The sequence below is a fragment of the Mirounga leonina genome, unplaced genomic scaffold (assembly GCF_011800145.1).
Source record: "Mirounga leonina isolate KUSES-001 unplaced genomic scaffold, KU_Mleo_1.0 Mir_180, whole genome shotgun sequence".
Lineage (NCBI taxonomy): Eukaryota > Metazoa > Chordata > Mammalia > Carnivora > Phocidae > Mirounga > Mirounga leonina.
Genome location: NW_023270469.1, coordinates 475,275 through 492,479, shown reverse-complemented (window position 1 = coordinate 492,479; position 17,205 = coordinate 475,275). Strand labels below are relative to the sequence as shown.

General features: G+C 47.1%; 1 protein-coding gene across 7 annotated transcripts in view; it reads right to left on the bottom strand.

The window, feature by feature from the left end:
- Positions 1–17,199, bottom strand: part of ANKRD11 (ankyrin repeat domain 11) — a 189,008-nt gene extending 171,809 nt beyond the window's left edge. For 6 of the 7 annotated variants that reach the window (XM_035024590.1, XM_035024591.1, XM_035024584.1 and 3 more), the window contains exon 1: positions 17,108–17,199. The gene's annotated coding sequence lies outside the window, so the exon portion shown is untranslated. The remainder of the gene's footprint in view (positions 1–17,107) is intronic. The other variant, XM_035024587.1, reaches the window with a different exon arrangement.
- Between the last annotated feature and the right edge of the window lie 6 nt (positions 17,200–17,205).

Sequence of the window (17,205 nt, the reverse complement as noted above, 5' to 3'; positions counted from 1 at the left end):
TTATGAATACACAGATCAAGGTCACAACCCCCAACCCTACACCAAACAGTACCTGGAGAAAGCTCCAGCCAAAAACGACCAGGTGTAGCTATCCTTGGCCACTCAGCTGTTACTAAAGACCTACTTCAGTACCAGTTTTCACTAACCAAAAGAAATCCAAAGAGGATTTTCACTTTTACAAAAGAGGGCAAAAAACAATAGAATTCAGCGTTGGTTTTGCAGCGAGCCATGATAGAGGCAGACCCCTAGATGCCAGAGGGGCCCCAGCCAACTCCTTCCCCAGGAACTACACTCAGAATCTCAGCATGCCTCCAGAGCTTTGAACTGCATCTTTGCACATTTGTGCTTTATCTCCATTTATTTTTTGTATCCATTAGCAAGAGGCATCCTGAGATACGAGAAAAGCCTACAGAGGTTTTTTTGGGTCTGGGAATGCTCAAATTTTTTTCCATACAAATTGATGGTAACTACTTCCTCGCTTTACAGCATTTCTCCTTAGGAAAAGCTTCATAGGAGTGCTCTGCTTTGGGACAGGAGGGGAGACTTGTAGAAGGCAAAAATCAACACCATCATGTAAGAACTTTCCAAAATATTCCCCAAAAACCTGGCTAAGTATTACAGTATTTAAAATGAGGACCACCTTTGGGGCACCTGGGTGGCTCAGGAGGCTAAGCATCTGCCTTTGGCTCAGGTCATGATCCCGGGGTCCCGGGAGCAAGTCCCACATCAGGCTCCCTGATCAGCAGGGAGCCTGCTTCTCCCTCTCCCTCTGCCCCTCCCCCTGCTTCTGCTTGCTCTCAAATAATCTTAAAAAAAATATATATGAGGATCACCCTTCTCATAACTAGTTTATTTCTACCACATCTGAAGACACCTCTTTCATTAAATTGACTCACCTGATATCAAGTACTTAGCTATGAGGAAGAAATACCAAATTTTTTTTTTTTTTAAGATTTTATTTATTTGACAGAGAGCAAGCACAAGCAGGGGGAACTGCAGGCAGAGGGAGAGGGACATGGTTAACTATGCTTCATGGAAAAGAGCACACAGTAAAATAGTTTTATAATTATTAAATATGATACATACATTTTAAATGTTAAAAATTAGACCTCACATTTGTTTCTTGGTATGTATTCTTCTATATATCCAATTTATTATGGCTTCCAAAGAAAAACAAAAAATTTTTTTAATGATTTAACATGGGGAGTGCATAGTAAGTTGGTTTTGAGTTTTACTTTTTTTTTTTTTTAAGATTTATTTATTTCCTTGGAGGGGGGTAGGGACAGAGGGAGAGAATCTTCAAGTAGACTCCCCGCTGAGTGCCAGAGCCTGACACGGGGCTGGATCCCACAACCCATTATATCATGACCTGAGCCGAAACCAGGAGTCGGATGATGCTCAACTGACTGAGCCACTCAAGCGCTCCAAGTTTTACTTTCTCAGGAACAGTTCCTAACTAGTCTTTGCCAGGACACGAAGGACCAGTGGGCGCAGCTCAGTGACCTGCTCAGCCAGCCTGGACTTGGGACTGTGGGGAACAGCACACACGCAGGCCCTCAGGGCTGGCAGGCAGCAGCCAAGAAACACCCCCATGAGTCAAGCTGTGTGTCTATAACCAGGGTCCAACAAACAGGAGTGCACCTATGAACCATCACCCCAACAGGGAGAGACAAAAAGTAGAGCATAAGTAAAGCCAAGTTGTTGGGGTGTATTTTTCTTTTTTTTTTCTTTTTAAGATTATTTATTTATTTATTTGAGAGAGCACGAGCGGGGGCAGGGAGGCACAATGAGAGGGAGAAGCAGGCTCCCCACTGAGCAGGGAGCCCGATGCGGGGCTTGATCCCAGGACCCTGGGATCATGACCCGAGCCGAAGGCAGATGCTTAACCGACTGAGCCACCCAGGCGCCCCTGGGGTGTATTTTTCTTTTGAAATCTTTCAAATCTATATAAAAATAAGACAACCTATTCCAAACATGTTAGTAGAGAAGAAAGACCCTCACACCATTAACCAACCTGACGTCTCCACCCCACCTGAAAACATTCTCCCCGGGCCCACCAAGTCAGCACACAGTGTCCCAAAGAGGCCAGCTCTCAGGTCTCATGGACCGTCCCCAAGAAGCAACCTGGAGGTCTTTCTCACATAAGCAGTGTCCTCGTATCCTTGCATCCTTGCTGGAGGCTCCTCCCTAGGGCTTACACTCTCTCCTCACACCTGATGGCTGCTGGAGAACAGTTCTTAGCACATACCTGGCACCATCAACAACAACCAGCAGCTTCTTCCTAGGAAATTTCACATCAGGACTTCTCATAAACAAGTCTCCATGCTTAATGAAACCCTTATTCCCATAACTCTCACATCAAAGAGCCACACCTCAACGAAAGGAAACCTTGATCATTCCCAAGTTTTCTGCAATGAGGTAGTACGGAAAACTAAACGTGCAAGAACTAAGCCATCCTACATAAACATACACGGCCCTCAAGTGAAATGACCCAAACCAGGTAAACATCCCACCTTTGACAACTGTATGGACAATGTATCGCCCGGCTCCCACAGTCCTTATGACTTCTGGGTATCAGGTAACTGACCTCAGGACAGAGTAGAGTCATCAGAACACGTATTACCAAGGAAGTCTGCCTCCTGAATAAAACAAATGTGACTTGGGCGCCTGGGTGGCTCAGTTGGTTAAGCAACTGCCTTCGGCTCAGGTCATGATCCTGGAGTCCCGGGATCGAGTCCCGCATCGGGCTCCCTGCTCGGCAGGGAGTCTGCTTCTCCCTCTGACCCTCCTCCCTCTCATGCTCTCTGTCCCTCATTCTCTCTCTCGCAAATAAAAAAATTAAAAAAAAAAAATTAAAAAAAAAAATGTGACTTAATAGAAAAAATATCTCACGGGGCACCTGCGTGGCTCAGTCAGGTAAGCGTGTGCCTTTGGCCCAGGTCATGATCCCAGGGTGCTGGGACCAAGTCCCGCGTCAGGCTCCCTGCAGCAAGGAGCCTGCTTCTCCCTCTGCCCCCTCCCCTACTCATGCTCACTCTTTCTCTCTCAAATAAATAAAATCTTAAAAAAGGGGGGGGCCATCTTGTTTAAAAAAGAAACAAAACAAAAAGTCGGGGCATGGGGGTGGCTCAGTTGGTGAAGCGTTTGCCTTCAGCTCAGGTCATGATCCCAGCGTCCTGGAATCGGTTTCCACATTGGGCTCCCTGCTCAGCTGGGGGCCTGCATCTCCCTCTGCCTGCCGCTCCCCCTGCTCATGCTTTCTCTCTTTCAAATAAATAAAATCTTTTAAAAAAGAGAGAAAGAAAAAAGCTTTTCTCCTTGTGATGAGAACTCTTAGGACTTACTCTTAACAACTGTCCTATACATTATACAGCAGTGTTTACTCTGGTCACCCTGTCGGACATCACACCCCTAATCTTTTTTATCTTCTGACTGGAAGCCTGTGCCTTTGACCACCTTCTTCCAGTCCCTCTCCCCTACTTTTTGCTTCTGGTAACCATAAACCTGATCTCTTTTTCTATGGGTTTGGTTTTTGTTTTTTTAGACTGCACATTTAAATGAGACTAAACAGTATTTATCTTACTCTGACTGGCATTTCACTGAGCACAATGTCTTCAAGGTCCATCCATGTTGCCACAAATGGAAGATTTCTTCATCTGTTTTATGGCTGAATAATATTTCATTGTATATATACAATATACACAACTTCTTTATCCATTCACTTGCGGAGGGGACACTTACATCGTCTGCCCATCTTGGCTATTTAAATAATGCTGCAGTGCATGTAGGGTGCAGATATCTTTTTGAGTTAGTATTTTCATTTCCTTTGGATATATTCCTAGAAGTGGAATTGTTGGATCATATGGTAATTCTATTTTTATTTTTTGAGGATCCTCCATACTATTTTCCATAATGGCTGTACCAATTTACATTCCCACCAGCAGTGCACAAGGGTTCCCTTTTCCCCCATCCATGCCAATATGTTTATCTCTATGTTTTTCATTATGGCCATTTTAACAGGTGTGACGTGGTATCTCATTGTTTTGATTTGCATTTCCCTGTTGTCTAGCGATGCTGAGCATCTTTTCATGTATCTGTGGCCTTTCATTGATCTTCTTTGGAGAAATGTCTATTCAGATTCTTTGTCCATTTTTAAATTGCATTATTTGGGGTTGCTTTGTTTGCTTTTCTTTCACTATTCAGTTGTATGAATTTTTTATATTTTTTTGGATATTAACCCCTCATCAAATACATGGTTTGCAAATATTTTCTCTCTCCATAAGGTGTCCTTTCATTGAGTTGATGGTTTCCTTTGCTGTGCATGAACTTCTTTATTAAAGAAAGCTCCATGGGCGCCTGTGTGGCTCAGATGGTTAAGCGTCTGCCTTCGGCTCAGGTCATGATCCCAGGGTCCTGGGATCGAGTTCCGTATCGGGCTCCCTGCTCAGCAGGGAACCTGCTTCTCCCTCTGCCTCTCTCTCTCTCATGAATAAATAAATAAAATCTTAAAAAAAAAAAAAAGAAAGAAAGAAAGCTCCATGAGGGGCGCCTGGGTGGCTCAGTCGTTAAGCGTCTGCCTTCGTCTCAGGTCATGATCCCAGGGTCCTGGGATCGAGCCCGGCATTGGGCTCCCTGATCAGCGGGAAGTGTTCTTCTCCCTCTCCCACTCCCCCTGCTTGTGTTCCCTCTCTCGCTGTCTCTGTCAAATAAATAAAATCTTAAAAAAAAAAAAAAAAAGAAAAAGAAAAAGAAAGCTCCATGAGACAAGAAGAAAGAACACAGTGATAACATGATGCTAACAATAAAACATTAACATAAACTCACTAACATCTGGAACAAACTTGATTCTCACATTTTACAGTCCAAAGAGTAATTTTTATTGCTTAATTATACTGTAACATTTGAGAAATAGCCCCATACAGGCATGAAAACTTAAAATCACTCAGTTACACCATGCACCTGAAATCACAGCCCTCAAAAGTATCCATGGACAAACAGTAACAAGCCAGCCTCAGCTAGGGTGAGCAACAGCCTTGACCACTGACTTTCCAGTCCCATCCCCCATCCCCGCTGTGACTGGCCCAGTCATCAAACACTGGCGATTGGGACACCAGTCATCTATAAATCCAGACTGCACTGTTCTGTAGCTTCTAAATGCAAAGACAGAAAGACAGACAGAAGAGAAGAGGGAAGAGAAAAAAAGAGGAAAAAGAAGCAGTGGCCGGATTAGCTCTGTGACAGTGTAAACAACTATAGAAATAATGTCTCTCCATCAAAGCAGCAGCTGCCAACCAGAGAAACAGTAAAATGCAGTAGTGTTTCGGAGGGGCTGGTAACAAGGGGATTTAGCACTGTGGAGAGTTTAAGTAAAACTCAACAGAAAAAAGTTAGTACACCACACACAGGCAGGCCATCCTTGGCCCTGAGGCAACTCCCTTTAAGAGCACCTGGTCCTGGGCACCTGCAAGGGTCAGGCTGTCTGAAACACTGACTTTTGCTCTCCATTTATTTCTGCGTCTGCAACTGAACTACATTCAATTTAGAGTCCTGACAGAAACAGGGCAGCCAAGAGAGACAGCCTCCCAACAGAAGGCTGCCTAAGCCAGATGCCCGGAGTTTCACTACTGCCCCAACCGCAGACAGACACTAGGACAAAGCTCTTCTAGCCCAGCACATGGTAAATAGTGCTGTGATCGAGCAGGATGAAGGCTACGTTCTGCTAACTTCAACTCAGGAAAACTCTCACACCAGTAAATGTGCTTGGCACAGGTTTAACATAGTACACGCTTCTTACATGGAATAGATCTCCTCACAAGTATTATTCCTTTTTGCAGGCCATTAAGCCTGTTTTTTAAGTCCCTAACTTGAAATACTGATCTGTCATGCAAATATTGATCAGGTAGCTATTGATACATGTGTTGATATATGTAAGATACAAAACAAACACAAGTCCAACATAAGTCTAACAAAGTACAGGGGCGCCTGGCTGACTCAGTCAGTGGACGTGTGATTCCTGATCTTGGAGTTGTAACCCCGTTAATGTTATGGTACAGGGTCGTAACCCCTGTACACCATTTTGGGTGTAAAGATTACCTAAAAAATAAAATAGGGGCGCCTGGGTGGCCCAGATGGTTAAGCGCCTGCCTCCGGCTCAGGTCAGGATCCCGGGGTCCTGGAATCTAGCCCCACATCAGGCTCCTGGCTCAGCAGGGAGCCTCCTTCTCCCTCTCCCTCTGCCTCTCCCCCTCCTCATGCTCGCTCTCTCTCTGTATCTCTGTGTCTCAAATGAATAAAAAAAAAAAAAAAAACCTTAAAAAAAATAAAATAAAATAAAATAAAATCAGGGTGCCTGGGAGGCTCAGTCGGTTAAGCATCTGACTTCAGCGCAGGTCATAATCTCAGTGTCCTGGGATGGAGCCCAGCATCAGGCTCTGCACTCAGCAGGGAGACTGCTTCTGCCTCTCCCTCCCCACTTCTGCCCCTCCCCCTGCTCCTGCTTTCTTTCTCTCAAATAATAAAACCTTTGGGGCGCCTGGGTGGCTCAGCCATTAAGCATCTGCCTTCAGCTTAGGTCATGGTCCCAGGGTCCTGGGATCGAGCCCCGCACTGGGCTCCCTGCTCCGCGGGGAGCCTGCTTCTCCCTCTCCCACTCCCCCTGCTTGTGTTCCCTCTCTCGCTGTGTCTCTCTCTGTCAAATAAATAAATAAAATCTTTAAAAAAAAAAAAAAAAAGTCTAACAAAGTATTTGGGCAAATAACAAGATAGCAAATACCTTCCTTCCATGCTGCTTGCACCAGTAGCTTCAGCAGGCTATTTCTCCAGCCCCCAAATCTCCAGCCCCTCCTATACGAACCCAAAACTATTATCCTTGGCCTGCAGTTTATACTGTCTTGACCAGACTCTGTCTTGGACATGAGAAGCCTGGGCTCCTGGCCCCTCCCCGTCAGACTGCACCGTGAGAAGAGGAGCATGTGGGTTCGTCACAGGTGCACAGGGCCCGCTGCATCCAGGGGGGCATGCTGCAGGCACGAGACCACGCCCAACCCCCCCTCCTGCCTCTCTTCCATCACCGCTGCTGTCCCTTCACAAGACTGCCCATCACTTGTTTGCCCCATTCCATCCACTCTGAATCAACTCACCTCTCATCTCCCAACATTTCTATACAAACACCACTGCTAAGTCTTCACACGGTGCTTGCACAGCCCACTGGAAGAGCCCCCTCCCCATTTCAAGGCTCTCCAGATCCTCTTAGGAGTGTCTTGGACCATACCAGCCCTCTCTGATGCCAGAGCCTCCTCCTCTCGCCTAGGAGGCTGCCCTTCACCGACAGGCCTTCGCCCAAGCTCTGTTCCCTGCACTTCACTCCCCTGTGACTTTTCTGAGACAGGCATTTCTACTACTTATTTGAATTCAAGTTTTATTACTACAACAAATTTTAAACCCCATCGTCCTTTTTTTTTTTTTTTTAAAGATTTTATTTATTTATTTGACAGAGAGATAGAAGAGCACAAGCAGAGGGAGCGGCAGAGGGAGAGGGAGAAGCAGGCTCTGCACCGAGCAGGGAACCCGATGCGGGACTCGATCCCAGGACCCTGAGACCACGACCCGAGCCGAAGGCAGACGCCCAACCATCTGAGCCACCCAAGCGCCCCCATCATCCATTTCTAACTAGCTGTTCTACATTCTTCCCTGGAAAATGGTGTTCCTACTTTCTACAACAGTGTCTGTGGTGAGAATTCTTTTAAAAGTGAAGTGGGGGGCAGCGGGGTGAAGGGCAAACAAGACACAAGGGTGACCTGGCATTCACCCGCCTCCAAGAGCGGCAGCTCACTCCTAGACACCACCCTTCCTTGTGTCGCGACTTCCCAACAGAGAAGGAGCACGGCAAAGCCCCCTCCCAGAGCCACTCTGACCTCCATCAGGCTGGTCCACCACCTTCCAACTCAGACACACCACCTCCTGCCACAGGTCATGGAACGCCTCCTCCTCAGCAGGCCCAGTCTTACACAACTGGAGTCCAGTCCGTTTTCCCAGCTTTATCTGCTACTATTTTTTTCAAGGGTTACATGTTCAAACAGGTCTACTGACACTCCCACATTACAGCCTATCTCCCAGTGCTTCCCACAGTCTCTGACGGCCTCACCCTGCTTCCTGCACACTGATATCTCACCGATTCTTAAATAACACTTCCTTCATGACATCTGCCAGACTTCAGAGCCAGACATGCTTTCTCTCCCCTGTACTCCTACCTCGTGTCACACCCCCCCCGCCCAGTGCCTCTCTTCCTCCCCAACCTTGGGCAGGGCCATGTCTCAGTCCTCCCTGAACATCGCACCACACAGCCTGGCAGCAATGAATAACAGCAACTAAATGAGCGTAACGTGGGAAAGGCTAGGTTCACCTGGTCTTGGGAGTCCCCTCCATAAACCAGGTAATTCACTCCAGTTGCAGAAGAGATACAAGACCGTTCTCCTACTATACAGCAGCCCACATTTGGGAAAGTAGTCTGATAAACCAAAGTCAGCCGTACAGAGCGCTTTGTAACCGTGCCAAATAGGTGAATGGTTACAAAGACATAAAAACAAAGACTGTACTTTTCAGAACTGCTAAGGTCATGAAAAACAAGGCAAGACCTGAGAAACTATTACAGCCCAGGGAAGTCACGACACAAGGAAGACAGGAAGAGACTAAAGAGACGTAACTAAATGTAATGTGGGATCCTGGGCCTCAGAGGAAGAATGGGTGAAATCCAAATGAAGTCTGGGGTTGGCTGGTTGGTTGGTTTTAAAGATTTTATTTGACAGAGACTCAACGAGAGAGGGAACAGAAGCAGGAGGAATGGGAGAGGGAGAAGCAGGCTTCCCGGGGAGCAGGGAGTCCGATGCGGGCCTCGATCCCAGGACCCCGGGGTGATGACCTGAGCTGAAGGCAGATGCTTAACGACTGAGCCACCCAGGTGCCCCAAGTCTGGGGTTTAATTAATAGTAATGTACAGGGGCATCTGGATGGCTGAGTCGGTTGGGCATCTGCCTTCGGCTCAAGTCATGGTCTCAGGATCCTGGGATGGAGCCCTGAGTCTTCGAGCTCATGCTCAGTGGGGAGTCTGCATCTCCCTTTCCCTCTGCGGCCCCACTCGTGCTCGCTCGCTCTCTCTCTAATAAATAAATAAAATCTTCAAAACAAAAATAGTAATGTACCAATGTTGACTTCTTGGCTTTGACAACCTCAGCGGTGTTATGTGAGATGTCAGCATTCAAGAGCCTGGATAAAAGGTAGAATGGAACTCCTCCCACTCCCAATTCTACTACCATGTGCACTACTTTTGTACATGTAAAATTATTCCAAAATAAAAATTTTAAAAAAAAAAGCAAAACCTCGTGCAGGACATGTATTCCCACCTCACTCACTAAATCCCCATCGACGCCAGACTACACTGGCTGGGGCTGATGGCAGAGTGTCTCTAAAGCCAGCATGGTCCTGGCGAGCCGAACAAAGCACCAGAGCGGCTGCACAAGAGCCGGATCCAGGCTCGTCTGTTATGACGGCATCCATGGGGAACCTAGTGTGGCCGCCGAACAGTGCTCCCAAAGTGTCCCTATTCTAATCCCTGGAACTTGTGGGTATTTTAGGTCACACGGCAAAAGGGAATTAAGGTTGCAGATGGAATTAAGGTCTAATCAGCAGACAGGGAGCACAGCCTGGATTATCCAGGTGGGCCCAATGTAATCACATGGGTCCTCAAAAGTGGAAGAGGGAGGCAGAAGAGAGAGTAGAATGGAGAAGTCACATTGGAAGGTCAGAGAGAGGCAACACGGCTGGCTTTAAGGATGGAGAGCGGGATCACAGGCCCAAGAATGTGAACAGCCCCTAAAAGAGGAAAGAGGCAAGGAAACGGTCTCCCCCCTGGAGCCCGGAGGAGGAACCAGCCCTGCCGACACCCTGATTGTAGCCCAGGGAGATTCACGTCAGGCTTCTAATCGACAGAACTGTAAGATAATCAGCTGTATTGTTTGAGACCACTAAGTCTGTGGTCATTTGTTACAACAGCTACAGAAAGTGAGCAGTGGCACCAGTGAAATACACACGAGCGTGTCTCCAAATTCTGAGTGCACGCGTCTTCCTTCAGCCCTCACGGCCTCCTGGGTCACCTCTCCAACAGAGCACACCCCTCTATCGCCTTCTGCCCCCCAGCCCCCTTGAGCCAACACACTTGGGGGCTTCAGCGGAAACTACCACGGAAAGGAAAAGGGGATGCTACGGGTTAAATTCTAGAACAAAGATGTTCTCCCCAACCTCCTAACACTTCACTGTACCATTAGTCTTTACTTCAAGGTCCTTTTTCAAAACATCAAAATTGCTCCATCACAGTCATCTTCGACAAGTCAGTCATCCGATGAGAAGCCAAGTTTAGCAGAATCCGATCTAACCACTTCACTGAGGAGAAACAAAGTTCCCACATAAATCCCATTAAGGTTGCATCTGCCGAAAATCAAACTGAGTAAAAGCACATATCACTTTTCTAAGCTTCATATTAAAAGACAAAGGACACAATTCAAAGATTACCTTTCTCAAGTGTTGGAGAAAAATGTTCCTACAAGAAAAAGTTTTGAGTGTTAGCATATTTAATATACTAATCTCTAAACTAAAAAACTTCAAATCTCAGATGAATTACTCTCAAAGTAATGGAAATACCTATGAAGGTAATCCAAATCCTCTACCTCTAGCAAAGAATTCACAAGCTCTAAACAGTCCTTGAAATCCGAACCACCTGAGGGGCTGGGGAGCACTTAGGACACTGCAGGTTCTCGGCAGTTCCAGACCCCATAAGGCTGGGCTTGCTTTTTTATAATCCAAAAGATGAGTCTGTTTGTTTGTTTGTTTTTAAGTGTTCTGCACAATCTTTAACTAGCCAGGCGTTTTTGTAATTAAAAAAAAAAATTCCTTCGGGTGCCTGGGTGGCTCAGTCGTTAAGCATCTGCCTTTAGCTCAGGTCATGATCCCAGGGTCCTGGGATCGAGTCCCGCATCGGGCTCCCTGCTCGGCGGGAAGCCCGCTTCTCCCTCTCCCACTCCCCCTGCTTGTGTTCCCTCTCTCGCTGTGTCTCTGTCAAATAAATAAAATCTTTAAAAAAAAAAAAATTCCTTCAAGAGTGTTGCTTTGGGTTTTTGTTTTTTTGTTGTTTTTAATTTTTACTTCCTGTTTTACAGGATGTAAAACCACATTTAGAAACGTGGTACATGCCAGCAAGGCTCACCGCTCGAGTATTAAGGTTCTTCACTGCTTCTCTCACCTTCTCTATTTTGGATAAGTTTACACAGTATAGCCATGATTTCAAGCTGACATCATCACCCAGAATTAAGTGAAAGTCTTCTTACTTTGCTAGGTATGAATGCAGTGGAAAATAAAACAATCACAACTCTGGCCAAAACCTTAAGAACCAAGCACCCTATGCAACCTCTCATTACTCAGAAATGTCCATTCCAGGACATTTGCACTCTGGCTCTGGCGCCTGCCATCAGGAGAAGGGGAGGGAGGGGCACTTTCTATTAACGCCCTGAGGAAAGAACTCTAGTGGCTACACCTTAGACGAAAACTAACCTCCGACATCACAAAGTTATTAAGCATTTACAAGATAATTTCAATTCCAGCCATTCTAAAAGGGCCCATTCTAGCGCACCTGGGTGGCTCAGTCGTTGAGTGTCTGCCTTCGGCTCAGGTCATGATCCCAGGTTCCTGGGATCGAGTCCCGCATCGGGCTCCCTGCTCAGCGGGAAGCCTGCTTCCCCCTCTACCATTCCCCCTGCTTGTGTTCCCTCTCTCGCTGTCTCTGTCAAATAAATAAAGTCTTTAAAAAAATAAAAGGTCCCATTTTACAGAGTTAAACAAGTAACTGGAAGACAGAGGGTCTTCATGAATTTTATTTAACTTTGACAAAAAATTCTGATCTAAGTGATCAAAAAATGTTTTATGTTGAGAAAAGGCCAACATTTTTATATAGTGAACCGATGCACACTGGTCTCTACAAGTGGAAAAAAGAGAACCTACCGATTTTCAGGACAATAAATAATTCACTGCACAGATGCCAAGGACAGAGCGGGCAACCTGGGTCTTGCCCTCAGCCAGCCGGTAAGGACACTAACTCCCACAACCACCTCAACCTAGGCTGGGGGTGGGAGTGCTCAACGAGCCTCGGCCCAGCGACAGAATTTCCAGTCCTTTCAGCCCTTGAAAACCTCAGCTGTATTAATGGGAAAGACTTCTTTTATTTTCACACTGAAACCCCACTTAACTCTTCAGTCACTGAACCAGCTTCAAAACTGTGGGATTTCTTAAGTTTTAGAATGGTGCCTCTAAATATTTTCAACCACAATCAATTCCCCTCACCCAGCCCTTACTACCTAAAACATTAAAACCATAAATTCAACCCTGTTATCCAAACCAAAAACTCAACTCTCTATCACCCAAATTATACCCACAGTCTTTTCAAAAGCAACCTTTTTGCCAATTACATAACATCACAAAACATAAGGGGGGGGAATAACACACAACTCCATTTTGGTGTATTTCCCTCCAGAGAGATCACTTTTTTCTTCATTAAAATGCTAAAACTGGGGGCACCTGGGTGGCTCAGTCGGTTAAGCAGCTGACTCTTGATTTCAGCTCAGGTCGTGATCTCGGGGTGATGAGATCCAGCCCCTCTTCGAGCTCCATGTTCAGCAGGGAGTCTGCTTGAGATTCTTTCCCTCTCCCTCTGCCCCCTCCTCGCACTTGCCGTCGGTCTCTCTCTCTCTCAAAATAAAATCTTTTTAAAAAAATGCTTTAAAACTGAGGTCAGAGGGATATTAAGGGGCCACCTCCATTATGGAGAATTTATATTTGAACAGAAGCTATGGTCTTAAAGCTCCAGTACTTTTTTATTACAATAGCTTGGGAGGTTTTTAAAAAAAAAAAAAAAGGTAAGATAAAATGCTCAAACTTTCCAAGTACACCACTATCACACTAAACCACTGCTTACGTTACAAGGGGCCAGAAGGTGCTCAAAGTTCTAAACGAAATACCGCAGCAGCAAACTACACTCAGTAAGCCTTCATCCTGGCCCCCAAAAGCAGCGGCCCTACTAAAATTGCTTCCAGAAGGCTCTCTTTCTCCTTCCCACAAAGACACCTTTCCCGTTAATTATTTTCCTTTATCTGTTGTCCTGTGCCAATTGTAAAAGCCATGTCCCCCACCTTTACCTCAATTGTAAAGGAAAACTTATAATGAGAACAAATGGGAAAGTGGCTGAAATCACATAGCATTATTCCTAGTCAATCAAATAAATCAAAGTTCATGATCCCAAGTTTCTCCTAACAAAATTATTCAAATACTTCTGTATACAGTCTTTAAACAATTCAACAACTATTTATTGAGCCAATTCCATGACTAATGTCATACCCTAGACTGGGCCCTGAGTGATCGGAGACCATCCTTATTGTCATTAAGCATCCAGCCCTTCTTTCACAAGGACAGACCAAAACCATCTGTTAGACACTTGATCAGATGTGTTAAGTTCCGGTGGCCCTAACAAGGTGGGGTGGCATATATTCCTTGGGAATGATGATTAAGAAGGCTAAAAGGAAGCATTATTTAACTAAGACACAAAGGCTGAGTGGGAGTTACCTTGTAGATGTGGAGGGGGGAGGATTTGCAGGGGAGGCAGTGATGGACATGCAGCAGGACCCTGGCCCAGAGTATCAGCATGTGTCGAGGCCACGACAGAATAAAGCACATGTCCCAATCTAGGAAATGGAAGGCCAAGGTAGCCAGAGCATCAGGAGTTAAGGCAAGAGCAACAGGGGATCACAGAGCGGGCTTGGGGCGGGGGGGGGGGGGGGGGGGGATATCATACAATCAGCTCAGGGTTAGGTTGTTAATAATCACTTGAGACCTTACCATATAAAGAACATCTGCAGCTCTACTATATATATAAAACACTATTTAAAGAGAGTATTAAATGGGAAGGAGGAGCAGAATTAAGCACAGAAGAATAACAAAAAAAGACACAGAAACACATAAATCAGTCTGACTCAGCTTAAAAGATACCATGATTAAGATCCATCAAACAGAAAAAGAGTCACTTCTTAATAGAAATGTCTTCATCAGAATTAACAAAGTAGTCGTTAACGTGGATCATTTCCTAAGCCTTTTAGGCTTTCTATGCTGATTAGCTCTAACTGCCTGAGTTCCAGGAGCTGAGGATTGACACCCTCTTTCATATAGCTTTAAGGTAAAACTAGAAAAGTTGACTTGCACAGAAGTTTTATTTGAAATACAATTAAGAGAACACATACTGAAAAATTTCAAGACAATAACTTTTAGTTACTTGAGTTCATCCAATTTTTTTTAGGAAGTTTATGGAACAGGCCAAGCTCAAACCCTCAAGGCAGTGACTAAAGAGCAGTCATAAACTGACACAGCTTGCAGTCAGACAAGCAATGGATCCTCATTTTCACCTATTAACTAGCAAATATCTTGCTATTAAAGAAAGTTCATCCATTACACTTACCACGTGAGGGATGAAGGGACTTACACAGGGTAATGGACAGATCAAAACACTTACTTTGGCAACAAATGCAGATTATGCTCTGAACCAGCATTTACTGACACTATCTAATTATGTTATTTAATTGATAACGGGCTCACTGCCCATATGCAAAATAGCCACATATTGGATAAAACATAATCTTACTATGTTAAATATACTTAAAAACCCAAGGCACACAAAGCTTCTTGAAAAATATTCTCAAATACAAATAGCATGGTTTCTTTAACTCTCTGTTGAAAGTTCTACTGTCACTATATCAACACCGTAATTACAGCTAACATGACAGCCACTAGTCATAAGCAGCCCATCTGGTTTCGAGAGATGAAAGGCGCTGCCAGTGCGATGTGATTAGCATGGCTGGTCCACAGCGGGTCTAGAGAAGAACATCCCACAGCGCGATGCAAGTAAGGAAGCAGACACAAAGTCAGGACTGAAAATGAGGAACTCAAGACTATGGGACACCTTTAAACACAAACTTCTGGTAAATTTTATCTATATTTTGCCACAATCAAAAATATTCAGAATTTAAAAACCTCTGAAAGTTTCAAATCTGGATCAAACTCAGCAATATTTTGGGGCAGCTTTTTAACTAACTCAAGAGGCATGCACAAAGAACACAGAAAAATGTCATAGTTACTTGGTCTTTGTTTCCTCCCATCCCATTCAGGAGGGCCAGCCTATCAAATGAGATCCTGCTCCTCAGCACAAAACTACAGAAAGAGAGAACAACAGCTGAATGGAGGGTGGGGGAGGAAACACCAAGATAGGGATCCAATTCAAGGGTCACCATCAAAGTTGAGCAAGATGTTTTTCCTTTTTCTTTTTTTAACTACAGTTTCAAAGTAGTGTCACAGTACTTGTGCAATCGGTCTCAAAAGACACAAAACAGAACAAGTCTTCCAGGACAGCAACATTCAGTTAGAGAAATCAAGGTCCCGAAGGCATCAAATAAACAGTCTCAGGGTCTCTGATTTAGAACTATTCAAGTTATGCCATTGACTGGGTTTGCACAAACCAAAAATAGCAACTGTGTCAATGGCACTTTTTCCACCAGCAATATCATGTTACATCGTTTTTGCTGAATGCGTCTCATCAATCCCCCATACATACCGGAATAGTCTAAGTTTTTCAACAACTGTGCACACTTTCACCCCTCAGTTGAAATGGGATGTTAAGTATACTGCTTGGATCTCTTTATAAACTCTCACAAGAAAGCCTGAAATTTAATTTACTACCGGGAAATCTGCAAAACCATCCTGTTCTTGCAAAGGAACATAAGACTTCCTATAACCTGTAGAAATCACGAAACCCAGGCAGGATGCGTCTTAACTGCCGGAGAGAAAATGGTTTTGGAAGCACAGGGCCCTCTTAGGCCGGCTTCCTCTTCCAAAAAGCTTGGCAGCGGAGATACGAGACCAGCTTTCCACAAGAGTGAGAGAAGCAGAAAACCTGGATGGGGCACCAGCAAAGCAGACCTCAAGAAAACCTAAGACTCCTCCACCCCCAAACAGCACAGACACAAGATCTAAGAGCACAATCCCTCTTTGAGAGGGTACTGAATCCATGTGGCAAGGCCAACCCTACACACTCTCTCTCTCTCTCTCACACTCGCAGCTACCGCCCTGCCAGGGGATGATGAAATGAGGAACGGAAATTAACATTTCAGGCAACGTCTCACATTGTTCCTTGAGGCCGAGGGCTGCTGCTGCAGCCGCCGCCGCCGCCGCTTCCCCCCACCGCCCCCCAGGCCCGCCTCCCCTCCCCCCGGGACGACACCCCCGCGCCGCTGCCCCGCATTCCCGCCCCTCCGCGGGCCTACGCGCGCCTCCTGCACCCCCGGCGCCCCCGCTCTCCCTTCGCCGCTCCGGTTCGCCCGCCCCCTCCGGCTCGGAGCCCGAGAGCCGCCTGCTCCCGTTTCAAAACAGCGATAATAATAGGGACGCCGGGAACAACAACTACAACCGACACGGCGAAGGCACCCCTCCCTCGGGTCAGAGGTCGGCGCACCCGCTCCCCCGCTGCCCGGAGCGCCCCACTCCAAGCCCACCCTCACCGCTCCGGGCGCACCTGGAGCCCCTGTCGGCCCCTCACGGCTGCCGCGAGGCCACGCAGGCCCCCCAGAGCCCCGGAGCCCCTCACGGCGGCCCGGGCCCCCAGGCCCACCGGAGCCCCCGGTCAGCCCCTTCGCGGCTGCCCCTGGCCCCGCAGGCCCAGCCGGAGCCCCACCCGAGGCCCCTGGCGGCCGCCCCGACCCCCCAGGCGCCCCAGGCGCCCCCGGAGCCCCCTCAAGGCTGCCCGCGCCTTCCAGGCCGACCCGGAGCCCCCCGTCGGGCCCTCGCGGCTGCCCCGGGCCCCCCAGGCCCCCCAGGAGCCCGCGTCAGCCCCTCACAGCCGCCCGGGCCCGCCGGAGCCCCATGTCGGCCCACCGGCGCCCGTCGCGCTGCTCCGCCCGGAGGGGAGGCCTGCAGGCCGCGAGGCGGCCCCCCGCCCCGGCCCCCCGCCCCGGCCCGCGGCGGCTCTCACCGGCTCCCGGCTGCACGGCTCCGCGGGCTCAGCGGCGGCGCGCGGGCGAGGCCATGCAGCCCCGGCCCGTCTCCCGGCCCGAGCGGGAAGGCGGCGGC